Source organism: Cyclopterus lumpus, chromosome 16, assembly GCF_009769545.1.
Source record: "Cyclopterus lumpus isolate fCycLum1 chromosome 16, fCycLum1.pri, whole genome shotgun sequence".
Lineage (NCBI taxonomy): Eukaryota > Metazoa > Chordata > Actinopteri > Perciformes > Cyclopteridae > Cyclopterus > Cyclopterus lumpus.
The window spans coordinates 15,459,499-15,473,270 of NC_046981.1; the positions used below are offsets into that span (position 1 = coordinate 15,459,499).

Below are 13,772 nucleotides of genomic sequence, written 5' to 3' on the forward strand. Positions count from 1 at the left end.
GATTAACCTGATTACATTACCTGGTATGTAAACGCTGAGTCTCCAGCGTTCACATTGAGATCACAGGGGAGGGCTGAAGGCCTTGCACGAAGACATCAGCCTGACTTTGAGGTTCGTCTCCACTTGCGCACACACAAAGGTGTGAGGAGAGGAGATGACGAGCACAACCTCTCTGGTCAGTGACCCAAGGAGCGTAGAGAGTGTACGCTGAAGGTTGAGCCCTCGACTCCTGACCCGGTCAACCCTTTGAACATTCGCTGTTGAAGCTGATGAGCATGAAGCTCCGGAGCACAACAAAATGGTACTCTGACAGCCCTCGCGTAATGCAGCTCTACTAACGTAGTGGTTGTATGTGGATTACACGCAATTGCATTTACATTTGTGTTCGGTACGGTCACAATGCGTCGCTGACCACACATTCAGCCTCAATGCATTTTGTGGTCAAGCCCTATCCAATTGCATTCCGATCCGGGCCTGGACCAGAGCCTGGACCAGAGCCTGGACCAGAGCCTGGACCAGAACCTGCACCCCCTTCTGAGTCAGAAGGGGTTGTATTCTCCTGATGTTGTAGCCACATGTGGTTTCGGGACGTTTCGCACGTAAATACATGTAAAACACAACCACACTTTTTGTAAATGCTTTATATCAAAGACAGTACAACATTGATGCAATTACACAATATTACCTGGTTGGCATATGTCCTATAGTTGATGACCGATTCAGTGACTAACAATTGTAATGTTGTTGTTTTTTGTTTACAGCTACAATATAGTACATTATAAACCATTTATTAAGTAACTATAAGATACTTGTGAATGATTAATGGTGGAGGTAGAGATACTATTTAAAGGTGTACAAGGGGAAACGAACGCAGTGACAATTATTTACAAGGAATGAGAGAAAATCATCTGTGTTACCACCTACTTTTTCTCTCACGTTTCTCTCTGCACATGTACTAGCGTCTGCTCCGTCTTCACATAACTTTAAGTTCTCGTATTAAAGTTGCAAACTGATAAAGCACTAACAGCATGTTGTGTTCTGCTGCGTTTGTTGTAACAGTGCATCACAGTGACTAAGCTACAGTACTTCAATCACTCATCCTTGAGATGGTGAAGGAACACACCCACATGGTGTTGCTTTTGTAGAAACGTTCCATATTGTGAATGTAAATATGTGAAAGTGAGAAGAGTAACAGTCATAAAAGGAAATGAAATCGTGGGAAAGACGAATAGCAAATTTACATTTGTTAATTGACTGTTACATAAGTTCTTGGAAGTTAGATAAGTACTCAGATTTAACCCCAAACCTTTATGTGTCGATTAGCAACAGCAACTCGACAGCATCCGTGATGAAAAAGCAAAACATTAAAGTGCCTCATATGGTAAGATTTTTGTAATTGCTGCAATGATGTTGAACGATAATAGTAAAACGGTTTTGTGTGGCCCGGATGAAAAGCATCAGCTACAAAGCATCAGTCACTGTACTGTAACATGAAAGTCAAGTCATTTAGGAATCAACCACCAGAGGGGATAAAAGAACTGATGCACTTTGATTATAGCAAACCTTTAACAGCTGCTCCTGGATTACATTCGCTGTGTGTGTTCCCTTCGTTAATTCTGTGTGTAAATGTCACACTCTGTAAAATATGTATGTGTGTGTGTATACAGTCACCCTGAGTGTATGTCTCTGTTTCACAAAACTAAATGAGAAACACTAAGGGGTGTTTATGCCAAGCTGATGGCCCTCTGAGAGATTGCATGACCTATTTTCATTCTCATATGACCAAATAATGAGCCTCCCAGAGACAACTAGGCACAAAGGAAAAATAAACATTATCCGGAATGAATTACTGTAAGGGAGTTAAAGGGCAAATTGTGCATCGGAAGTTTAATAACAAGACAATATGGCTAAATATACTGTGAATCTCACTGCTCAGGGGCTCACATTGAAGATTACTAGAAAAAAACCACGGAAGCTGACCTGATTAGATGAGAAGTGATGAAAAATCGTCATGTTCATCCCTGAGAATTACATAGCCAACAGTAGATGGCTGGATTGATCTGATGCAACCACACAGCAAGCTGGCACATCAAAGTCTTTCGGTTTTCATCAGGAATTATTGTTACAGCTCAACAAATGCTGAAAATGGGAACTGTACCTTTGGGCGAAAAAACTCTTGCCAATTTTTCCCGGCTTCTGATTTGTTGTAAAAAAATTGCGTTGGAACTGATAATTACTTTTTGTTTATTTTAATCAGTTCATTATTTAGTCCATAAAGTGTCAGTATAAAAAAACAAAAATTAAAGCCTTTTTTTGCTTTAATCAAATAATAAATTATTTTGTCTCTGCTGCTTTCTTTAATGCCGTTAAAACCAATAAACCAAAAACAATGAGGTGTTGTTGAAGACTTTTCTGTCTGTTAACTAATCAGATGATTCACTAATTGTTTGGTACTAAAATGTTGCCTTTCTAATTATTTTAACATCAAACTCCTTTACCGACAATCGGTTTGTTTAAGACAGTTTTCATGAACAACTAGAGCTACAAATACGTCCTATAGTATTTGTAGGTGCCTTTACATCACTACTCTGAGATTAAAACTCTCACCACCACTGACCACTGATCTCCGGGCCTCCGTGGATTAGCTGAAGAGGTTATCCCCAGATGCCGAAGACTATGCAGGACAGGGATCAATGACTTGGCTTTACTGGATGATCGGTACCATATGCTTCGACCATAAATCCCGTACTATTAATAGTCTAAGAGGCAGACAAACACTGGAGCTTTGTGTGCCTTGTAAATCCCTCGTAAAGCCACATTACATGACTGGAAACTAGTTTCTCCTCGTTAGATTTTTCTTATTTTGTTATAGTACCCCACACCAAGCGTGTACTCCTGACAAGGTGACCACATCATGACCCTTGACTGCTCAAATTAAATGTATCAAGCATCCCCACCCTTTGAAAGCTCACCTGCTGGGGTTTGCCTGCTGGCCGCTCACCTCATATTGTCAGCGAGAGGGCAGTGCTGGCCTGAGGCAAGACACACATGTAGTCCTCTACCAGTAACTCTAGAGGACCATATGCCGAGGCTGTTAGCCATTGTGCTAATATTAACTGTATTCAGTGTCAGATGTATTTTGGTGTATCAAATCAGAAAGACTTTCTGCTTGTGATTATGTTACAGAGGAAGTACGGGACTCAAACGCTGACTATTGTGTAGGACATGGAGGTTTTTTTTGCTTTGCTTACCCAGCAGCCTTATTTCTTCTCCATGACAGACAGTGATGATGACAACTGAGAAAGAGGGTGTATTCATATATCTAATGCACTCTGGTTATCTAACCCCAGAGGTAGCCAAGCTCTCCGTAGCCACAGGGAAAGCAGCCGAGTGTGGAAGATTCCTTTTGAGAAAAGCAACCAAAGCTAAGATGATTGATTGAGTCTGAGGATAGATGGAGCGGATCAATCCATCATGTGTTCTCCCTGGGCTTCCATGGTCTAAGACCCTATTTATATCTGTAGCCCTTTTCTACAAATAAAGGAGCCGTGAGGGATTCTCTATACACAGGGGCAATAGGTGTGTATTTATAAAGATTGATAAACATGCACACACTTGAGTCTCCTAATGCATTCTAACTGTGTTCATAATTCATTTAGTGTAATGCTAAAAGCCTACCGAGGCTCAACGTTTTACACAATCTGATATTGTTTTGATAATATATATTTTGATAATTATTTTACGTTTTATTGCAAGAACCATGCAACAAATCAAGTACAGTCTTGGGTTTGATAAACCTTTACTCGGCTCACAGTCTATCGACGCGACCTATGAAATATAAAATATCAGCTCGTCAACAATGACAAATCATCCACAGAACAAGACTGGATTAATGACTGGGCAAATCATGTCAATTGGTTGGTATGTCCGGGAATTCGCACCACTGAAATAGAATATGAACTAAGGCGGGTCTTACATTATTAGCTTGCATTATTAGTGTGTGTGTGTGTGTGTGTGCGTGTGTGTGTGTGTGTGTGTGTGTGTGTGGGCACACAGAGTACATAGAAAGCCATTAGTGAGACATTGGCTGGTGGATGTTCATTCATCATCACAGGCCAGTCATTGTCGGTTACATTAGATGGCGAGAGTCCGCTTGATCAATGACTCACTCACTGCAGCCCGATTGTGTTGTGATATTACTTGCCTCGCTTTCTCTTCCTCATTTTGTCTCTAAACGTATACCCAAGCACACACACACACACACACACACACACACACACACACACATATATATATATATATATATATATATATATATATATATATATATATATTAGGGGAAACCAATCCTTTATTTAATCCCTTAGGGGAAAGTTCAGAGGCAACATTTTCGCTCTAATTTCATTTCCCCAGAATGAACTGTGCCATGTACATGCTAAATATATGCCGATATCCCCGAAATGCCATCAAATATCCGATGTAAATTCCATTGACGAGGCACAATAAAGATGCAATAGAGTAAACCAGATAAGAATAATACATAATACAATTTCAGAGATAAATTGTTTTAATACACCCACTGGGAAAACAGGAGTCAAATATATCAAATTTGTCCTTCTCATTTGAGCTTGTGACTCATGGCACAAACAGCAAAAAGAATAAAATATCAAACATGTGGTCAATAAGTCACCCTGTTTACGTCATCAAAGTGAATATTATTAATGCAGACGCTGGGATGCACATTAATTACACTGCCCTGTTACTAGCGGCTGCCAGTATCCACTTATCAATCGCCAGGGCAATGAGCATCTTGTTAGCGCTAATGCTATCTGGCACCAGAGAGACAGGGTTAGCGAGCTGCTGTGTCTGTGTGATGTTAACAACATGGAGCCGTTTGCCATTCCAGGCACGAGGTTAGCTGCGCAGATGAAGTGCACTAAGCAGATGACTCTGGAGGTGAGTGGATTTCTGGTGGAGAGCGCCAACGGGGCAACAGTGGGAGACAAGAAAGTGAGTTGAGAGGGAGTGGGATTAGGCTGGATTAGAGCATGAAAAGGGTAGGGTGAAACAGTGGAGAGAAATGTCACGTCTGTCAATCAAGATGGACCTTTATGAAAAAGGCTCTCAATGCCAACTGTGTGCTTTAGTCTCCTTGAGGAGCAGATGTCAAATAAATCAAGAATAATCAATAATCGGTGCAGAGGGAGGATCGACTGGATGTGCTCTAACTCATGCCTATTCGAAGGTTTGCTTCTAGTAACTATGACCACAACCGTCATTAAAACCATGATGACGCTTATGGTAATTGCAACCCAGACCACGATCATTCCCAAAACCAAACCAAGTCGTGCAAATCGTGTTTGTGCCTAACCTAAGGCAGCCATAACCACATCATACATTTAGATTTATTCATCTTGGTTATTATTGTTACTCGTCCTACCGATCAGAAGACGCTTCCACATGTCGCTCTGAAGGGAAATTATGAACATATTTTGTTTTATAATATATAATAATAATATAATATTTATAAGGACTGATGATAAAGACTTTGTGGAAAACATGATGTTTTTGTCTGACATCAGTCTGTGAAACTAGCCGGCATTACTTGCTAGTTTGAAAATAAACTCCTTTACATACGGTCTTAATGTGCAGGTTACACTTGAGAGCAAAATAATTGACTCGTTGACCTGACTCGCAGAAACTGACAGTGGCTCTATCGGAGGGAACTGGAACTCAGACGTCCACCTTCTGCAGCCCCAAATATAAGGTCCTTACTTGCCGATCCTATGCTTGCTAGACGTAAGAGGGGGAACCTGACTCAACTGATTATCAACGTGAAGACTGCTCTACCAGTTACATGGGGATCATTAGACATGGTCAATTGAATCCTCGCTTTTAGTCAAGACTGCACAATTTGTTCTCTTTACACTGGACAAATTAGAACGTTATCTCACGTTATCTCACTCCAATCAACCTTTGAGGATATCTAATCTCAAGCAATACCGCAGAACAAGAGGTTTATCTAATGAGAGCCTGGAAGACGGGAGACAGAGCTGTTTATAGAGGCCTATTTACTGAGAAGCATCGCTTCAATCATAAGGATGAGGACCCCGCGTCAAGGATGTGCATAGCTGTGTTGTGTTAGACATTGATGTAGCACGCCTGTCCAGGCAAGAGCAGTGGAAGATGATGAGTGGGGTGGATACTGGACTACTGATTTGTAAACTCCTAAACACTCATACAGTTTGTGTGTGTCAGAGAGAATTTTTTTTATTTGTATATGTTTTTCTGTAGTGCCTGATGCCTTAGTTATGACACAAGTTGAATAATTACAATGGTAGTGCTGACTTTGGTTTGAAAAAGAACATTTTGTTCAACAGTTTTTGGTCAGCATTGTGTGTCTGAAAATATAAGTGGAAGCCTTCCTTGTTCAGTGGATTCATCTGTATGACTGCCTTGCTGCCATGGCTACCAGTACTGTGTATTTAAATCCCACTACTACTCTCCCTACCCATCAGCACAGCACCACATGGACAGAATTAGAGGCAACCAGTCCTGATTGCATCCGGACTCACCTGAAACACCCCCCTTCCCACACACATCTCTATCCTTGTTCGCCCTTATGATAATAAGGTCAAACTGCCCCGCAAAAAGACTGGCATCGAATGGTGCTTTGTGCACAAAGGAAGAAGACAAAGGAAGGGACAGAGAATTGATACATCAAGGCACATTAGAGAGTCAAAAGCAATTTGTTCCATTATGAGGCCTTCAGAGGAGGAGCAGACTGAGCCAGAGTCACGGACAGCGGGAGTCCTTTTATTTTAAAGCCCATCAGTGTTTCTCTGCAAGTTGCACAGGGCGGCTGATGAACACTCGGCAAAGGAAGACGCTATAAATCTATAATCTCTTTAAGGAGAGCAGATATTGATTTCTTTCATATTCTACTTTTCAGACAAGCCTCACAACTTGTGTACAAATTCAATTGGCAAAGCATTGTTTGGTGTTGTTTTTGGTTTTAAAATAGAATGTTTAATTTTATTTCAATTTGGGTTTTTTGCGTAAATTATAGTTACTTAGACGTTTATGATCACTTGCGGTAGAATAAAGAGGCGGGACAAAGGTTACAAGTAGGACATGTTTGTAGAATGGAGCCTTGAAATCACATGCGTCTTATTTGGCTTTGTGAGGCAAAGCCTAGTTAAGGTGGCAGAGTTCAAAAGAGCTTTAAAAGGAACAGATCCCCTTCACCTATTATTTCCTCATGGAAATAGGTTTAAATGTGAGACCACTGGCTTTTACAGGAGATCTCAATAAACGATCAAAGTGTCAAAGACTTCCGGGGCCAACACACCTTCTCACACATTAATCTAATCACAAACACATTTAAAATGCACACTGTCCAGACATGATTAGAGAGGCTCCAGCCTTTGAGCGGTACACACGTCAATCTAATTGCAGCAATCTAATTTGCCACTCTGGGAGAGCGTGGCGTGTCAGTGCAGCAGCCCTGTCTGATATGACAGCCTCTCAGATGAGATTACACAGTGTTATCGAACCCCTCGCCTCCTCTCTCTCTCTCTCGCAAATGCCTCTCTTGCATTGATCAACAAACACGCAGCACAGTAGGAGAGGGGGTGGGAATCATACATCTGATGCTCTGTCAACCCCTCCAACCTGATTGGGGATGACAGCTAAAGCTAGAGGCTGGTTGATGAAGACACTGAGCCGCGGCGCTGCAGCAACAATTCCACCCATCGTAAGGTCATCCAACTTAAATCCAGAAAGTAAACAAATTGAAAACAATATTCCCGGTAATATATAAAACTTTAGTTTGTAGGAGGGGTTAGCAGGGTGAAGAGTGAATTATTATCTGAGGTGGATTTCTATCAAGGTCTACCTTGATAGAAATCCACTTTGCAGGCCTAATCTCAGATTTCTTTGTAGATGAAACTCAGCGGTTTATCTCATCTAAATGTGGCTTTCCAGCTCACCAATTGCACACAGAAAAACCTGCAGCCCAAACTATTCAGGAGAGCCGTAATAACCTGTTGACAAAGAGCAACCGTCTATTGGAGAAATTAAACCGGCCGTCTAAGCAGAGCAGCTGCTGCGCGTCATTTAGTGCAGCCCCGCGGCCATTCAAAGGCAAATAAGAACCTGGAGTTAGGAAGCGGTGGTGTGTGTGTGTGTGTGTGTGTGTGTGTGTGTGTGTGTGTTTGTTTGTGCTCTTCTGTACATCTGGTTCATGCTCTAGAGGACAGTCCACGGTTTCAGGTTCCTAACAGGCGGGACAGAAATAATTGTTGCTTCTGGCACTTGTGTTGAAATGAAACTTATTAAGGAGGATTTTAATTAAGAAAAAAAGAAATGATACTTGCCTAATCAACTGTAGATAGCCCTTTTAGAGGGCTCTCGAGTGTACACTGAGGGTGCCGCTGCATGCTCACCTGCAATTTCCCACTCGATTACGGCGTGAAGGCAAACTTTCGAGCAATATTTCCGAGAGGAATGCGAGTTAGGCAACACTTGTCCGCATTACTTAAATTCAATTCCCGTTTCAGTTCTTCACCCCGTTCTGTTTCCCGGATGCCGGAGGCTGTTGGCTGTTTTCAGCCCCCGCTACACCACCACTGTGAAGGGTGGCCCAGACCGTGGAGCTCACTGTTAAAGTTCCAACCCCCGCGGCCGGATACACCAACAATAGGAATTCATTTCATACAATGTTACTTATTCATTGAGCCCCCCCCCCCCCCCCACACACATACACACACACACACTCAGTCAAAGTCAAGAGTCTCCACTGAGAACCTGAGTGTCATCTGGCAGTCATGTGCTGTGGATGTCTAGCAATGGGAAAGGAGGAAGTATTTTCCGCAGGCACAGATTGCATGCTGGGAGATACAGAGACAGACAGACAGACACAAACACAGAGAGAGAGAGAGAGTTTGCGTATTGATGCCATGAGCTTGAGAGACGCTCTGGGCTGCAGGTCAACCTGCACCACTGTTAGGTCGTTGCTACACTGAGAGCCACTTCTGATGCTTCGAGGTACGACGCTCGCCACAGGAATGAGGAGATTTCCGCTCAGCGGGTTGCCGACGTGTGAAGGAGCGAGACAATGGCAAGTCTGAGAGCTGCAGGAATCCAAACAGAGGATATTCTGAAATGTAAACACAACTCTGTTTTCAGGGAACATAAAAGACATCAGAAGAGCTACTTTGTTCCTTTCCACCTGACGGACAGGGGGTCCAAGGGGAATGTAATAGACACTGAGAGGACTGGAAGTCTGATGAGTCACGGAGGACAGTTTGAAAGATGATGGATGGAAAGATGGGTGGATTTGTTGGCACTTTGAGGACGAGTTACTGCGAGATTCTTCAGCTTAGTGAAATATTCAGTCTGAGAGTAGAGGCGGAACGAGGCAAAGCAAAAAAAAGTACTGTATATTAATAGTCCCTTAATAAGTGAATGAAGCTAAGTCTGCTCCCTTATACTGCCACAAGCTTAAGAGCTTGGCAGGAAAAGCTTGTGATTAAAACTGCCAAACACTGATTACTACACAGCAAACGGCATGTCTCATGTTTCAGAGACGTCATCGCCAGAGTGACTCTGGCGATACGTCACTGCAGACTGATCAGTGATCACAGATTACATAAACACGGGATCCACACGGTCAAGACGTCAAGATAAAACAACAGAATGGGGTTTGGGGCTATAGAGCAACATTTGACCCTCGTCCCCTGTATTCATCAGATAGCGATTGAATCGTTACAGTAGAATAGAGCACAATCCCTCATAATCCTCCTGCTTCGTCATACATTTTGCAACCCGGCCTTTCATCGTTTTGGCTTTAATCCTAGCAATAGGGCTTGATGATGCGCTCAATGAAAAAGGGCTGAAATTTGGTGGCAATGATCACGAAAAATGGCGTCAAGTTCATTTCCTGTCCTCTGCTGGGCAAGATAGTTTGGATTGTGCGGATGAGGAAGCAGATCATGTCAAAACCTCCTAGACATAGGCACTTTCTACACGTCAAATGGCATGATCAGCAAAGAAAAGCCCCACAGCAGATCCCAGATACAATTATAAATTCTCGAAGGTCATGCGCTCTACATCCTTGTTATTTCAACTAAAGTCTTTCTCTGAGCCTTTTAATTCTCCTGGCTTACAGTGGCAATTGGTCCTTCGGAAACCCCTTAAGGATCTCAGTACAAGCCATGCTTTTATAACCCCGTCACTAGCTCAGCCTGCGAGCTCTTGCTACGAGTGAAGCACTGAGCCCAGTCTGCGTGTGCTGTGATCTCCAGGCAGTTGTCGCTGCCTCAGCGGCAGCAGATGCAGGGCTGTGCAGCATTCACAGTCACATTACGTGCACCGGGACAAAACCTGCTCTGACAGCAGAGTGCATCGTCATAGGCTCGCTTTCAAGCTCCTCATCTGCCTGCACCTGTATTGCTCAGAGAGGGGACCCACAGTTGGGGTGAGATACGTCCTCTCTTCTGCCGATCGTCCAGGTTTCACCGAGTGACCTTGCTCCACTAATCATAAGCGAAAGGAGTTGAGAGCACGGGGAGATAGTCTTTGTGTTCTCAAAGTTAGAAATGTTGTTCTCAATCCCCATATATCTTTAGGACTGTATCCTACCTACGGTTAATTCTTTCTATAATGCAGTACAACACTCAGTGTGTGGCCAGTAGAATTAACATGAATGATTAGTGGGAATCAGTGCTAACATCAGTACGCTGGGACAACCATCGCTCACATTCCACCCAAATGTTGAATGCTGTTAAGGGACATAATACTTTGGAAGAAATGTCTCGGATACATTTTTCGTCAACGCGTTATGAAGATATTCAGTCGGTAATGCACTGCGTTGCCTGGAAACGCCTCGCACAGAGGGCCAAAGCTCAGAAGCCGTTTCCACAAATTATGTCCAAAACAATGTTATCCTGCTGAATAAAAACTATGCACAATGTCTGCATTATTATTATAGTTTAAGTAAGTACAGAGGAGAAAACTATGGGTACTGAGATGCTGTGTATGGATATATGTGTGTCTAATGTGTTTGCTTGTGATAAATAATGGACACATTGTTTCTCTGTGCACTGGACTTACCAATACATCGTCAGGACATCGTTATAAGCTGATATCAGGTTATCACAGATATATTGTTGTAGGCGATCAGTTAACTGCTGCAGTAAATGTTTTATTGTTTTAATCATCAACTTTACTCAAGACACTTTGTAATCACAAAATGTTTGTTGATGTAAAAAAAACGAAAATCAATATTGTTATCAGATGCTCTTATTATTATTATTACCAAAGTTATGCTGTTGGCAACTATCTAAAAAATGTATTAAACAATCCAGTGTCTATCGAGCTCCACGACGCACATCCTCATATTTCTTGATGACGATAGGATGTATAAATCATTTACCAGCCTCGGCTGCTGCTGTATATTACGACGGTGATAAAACATGTTTTTCACGTCTTACAATTATGATGATATGTGACATGTCGTGCAAATGTTTCAGTTTGAGGCCTTATTGGTTCAAGAGCAAATAGGCGATATTCATTGGAGGGTTAGGATGCGCTCTCTGGGGAGGTTGGAGGGACCAGATCCTTATTTGTCACTTGGCTCTGGTCGCTATGGAGACAGATGATTTTTGCCGCATCATGATGGAGCCCCTGGGATATAGACATGGATGGAGTAGAAATGGAAAGTGGGTGGATGGTTTCAACCCTTCACTCTGTGGGTGACTCCGATGTGACAGTATAGCCCCTCGTTCAACCCTAATGACGGGGGAGGTTGCCACTCCCACCCCTGTTCTCTCCAACCTGCAGTGCCCCATTTGAGAACCTGGCACGAGACCCTTTGGAGGTAATTGCAAAGGAGGGAGAAACCTGTCTGCTCTGCTTAGTCCGTGGGCAGGGAAGAGAGCAGGCAATTGCAAGGGGAGTTTTTGTCAGTTAGATTGCTTTTAATAAAAGAAAATCTATTGACAAAACAAGGAGGCGTTTGCAAATAAAAGGAGGAACTCAAAGTCTTAATGGCAATGTGCACGTGCATGTCTGTGTGTGCATGTCTGAGTCCCTCCTCAGAACCACTGTTTTTCATAGCTTAGGAAGATCTGTCACTGCTATGTTTGCTGTAAAAGATTATTATAATAATGATGTATGACGGGGAAGATTCCTCAACATGCTGAGGGGCTCCAAGGATCCGGAGGACCCCCGATAGTTCTATATAACATTTATTTGGCCTTTCAATTGTACTGTCAGCAAGAGACGCCTAAATAATAAGCACTGGAAGCTTCATCATATGGGCCATTGATCCATGCTAAATCAAGTTTTCAAAGCCTCTCCTCCTCCTCCCCATCATGAAGGAGCACCTGGCATCGCTGTCTGAAGAGCCGTTGGGATTTTCTAATAAATGTTACTGGTTTTAAATGCTCCCTGGGGCACGCCATGTGAGACAAGGTTATGCGTACAGCCTGTGTTACTAGAAGTGGCTCAATATGCATTCCATGACAACTCTCAGCAAAAAGGTGACCTGATGCTCTTTAATTGCACCTCCTGGGATGAGGAGGGGAAAGAGAAAAATGAGGAAAACCACTTTTCCATGCGTTAAGCTTTCATTTGTTGCAGAGAGGCAGAGAGCTGTATTGCAATTGTGAAGAGCAGCATGTGGCCAATCCCCTTAACAGCCATAGGACATCTATTGTAGATGAAAAATCTCTGGAGTGAGGTTGGGGCAACTGTGAAACCTAATGGAATGCTCTCTATTTATTTATTTTCAAACACAATCACAAGCCTTGTCCCCAGCATCTGTTGGACTGTGTTTTGGACTTGGCCTTGAATGTGCCGTGTGCTTCAGTTACTGACCCACATATGCACACACGAGGGTAATGAAGTCGATCACAGAGGCATGAACATCTCTTTAATCCTCCATTTAGGCTGTGGGACCGGTTGGCTTTCTCACTTTGTAGCAAGGGGAAGAAGTGATATAGTACACGAGAACTCTAATAAGAATGGAAAATGAGTTAGTCGCGTCAAAGGAAGGAAGGAAAGGAAGTCTGAAGAGGGCATAATTGGTGTGAAATGCCAAAGAGCTCCTATGGCACTGCTGTCTAATTAATTTCTTATTGATTGTAATGCTAAAAGCATGTGATTGACCAAAATTGCCTATGTATACTTAAGGCTGGGTATCACACCTATTGATACAGGCTGAAACTAGGAAGCTACAGTAGGAATGTTGTCACCAAGTTGTCTTGTCTGATTGAAGTCTGGTTAAAAGGTATTAAAGGTTTTTGTTTTTGTTTTGGGAGACTTCCTGAATCACTTTGTCAGGAGTTAAAGAGTCTAGATTGATAGCACTCTCAAATCTGCATGCCAAATATGAAGCTACAGCCAACAGATGCTTAGCTTAGCACAAAGACGGGAAACGGGAAGCCAAGCTGCATCCCTCTGCTTTACAAGAGGTTTGCACAGGAGTCCAATTAATATCCATTCTACATCTTTGTTGTGGCCAAAAAGGAATAAAAAATACATCTACGGTTTCAAGGACACTTGATGGGTGGACAGAGTTGACTTGAGGGACCCATTCACCAGCTTTTTCCCAGACTGGGAACAAAGGGAAGAGAATAACGCATCACAGAGGCAGTCCAGGTGCCTGGAACATCCCCCGATACAAATAGATCTCTCCTGAATCGCCTTTCTTTTCAGATCACAGAAAACAGCCTCGCTCACAGGGCTCTGGTGATAAAACATTAATA

At 42.7% G+C, this 13,772-nt stretch overlaps 1 protein-coding gene across 2 annotated transcripts in view; it reads right to left on the reverse strand.

Annotated features, from left to right (window-relative positions):
• LOC117745312 (mannosyl-oligosaccharide 1,2-alpha-mannosidase IA) overlaps nt 1-13,772 on the reverse strand; it is a 166,546-nt gene that overhangs the window by 77,712 nt on the left and 75,062 nt on the right. The gene's annotated exons all lie outside the window — the stretch shown is intronic.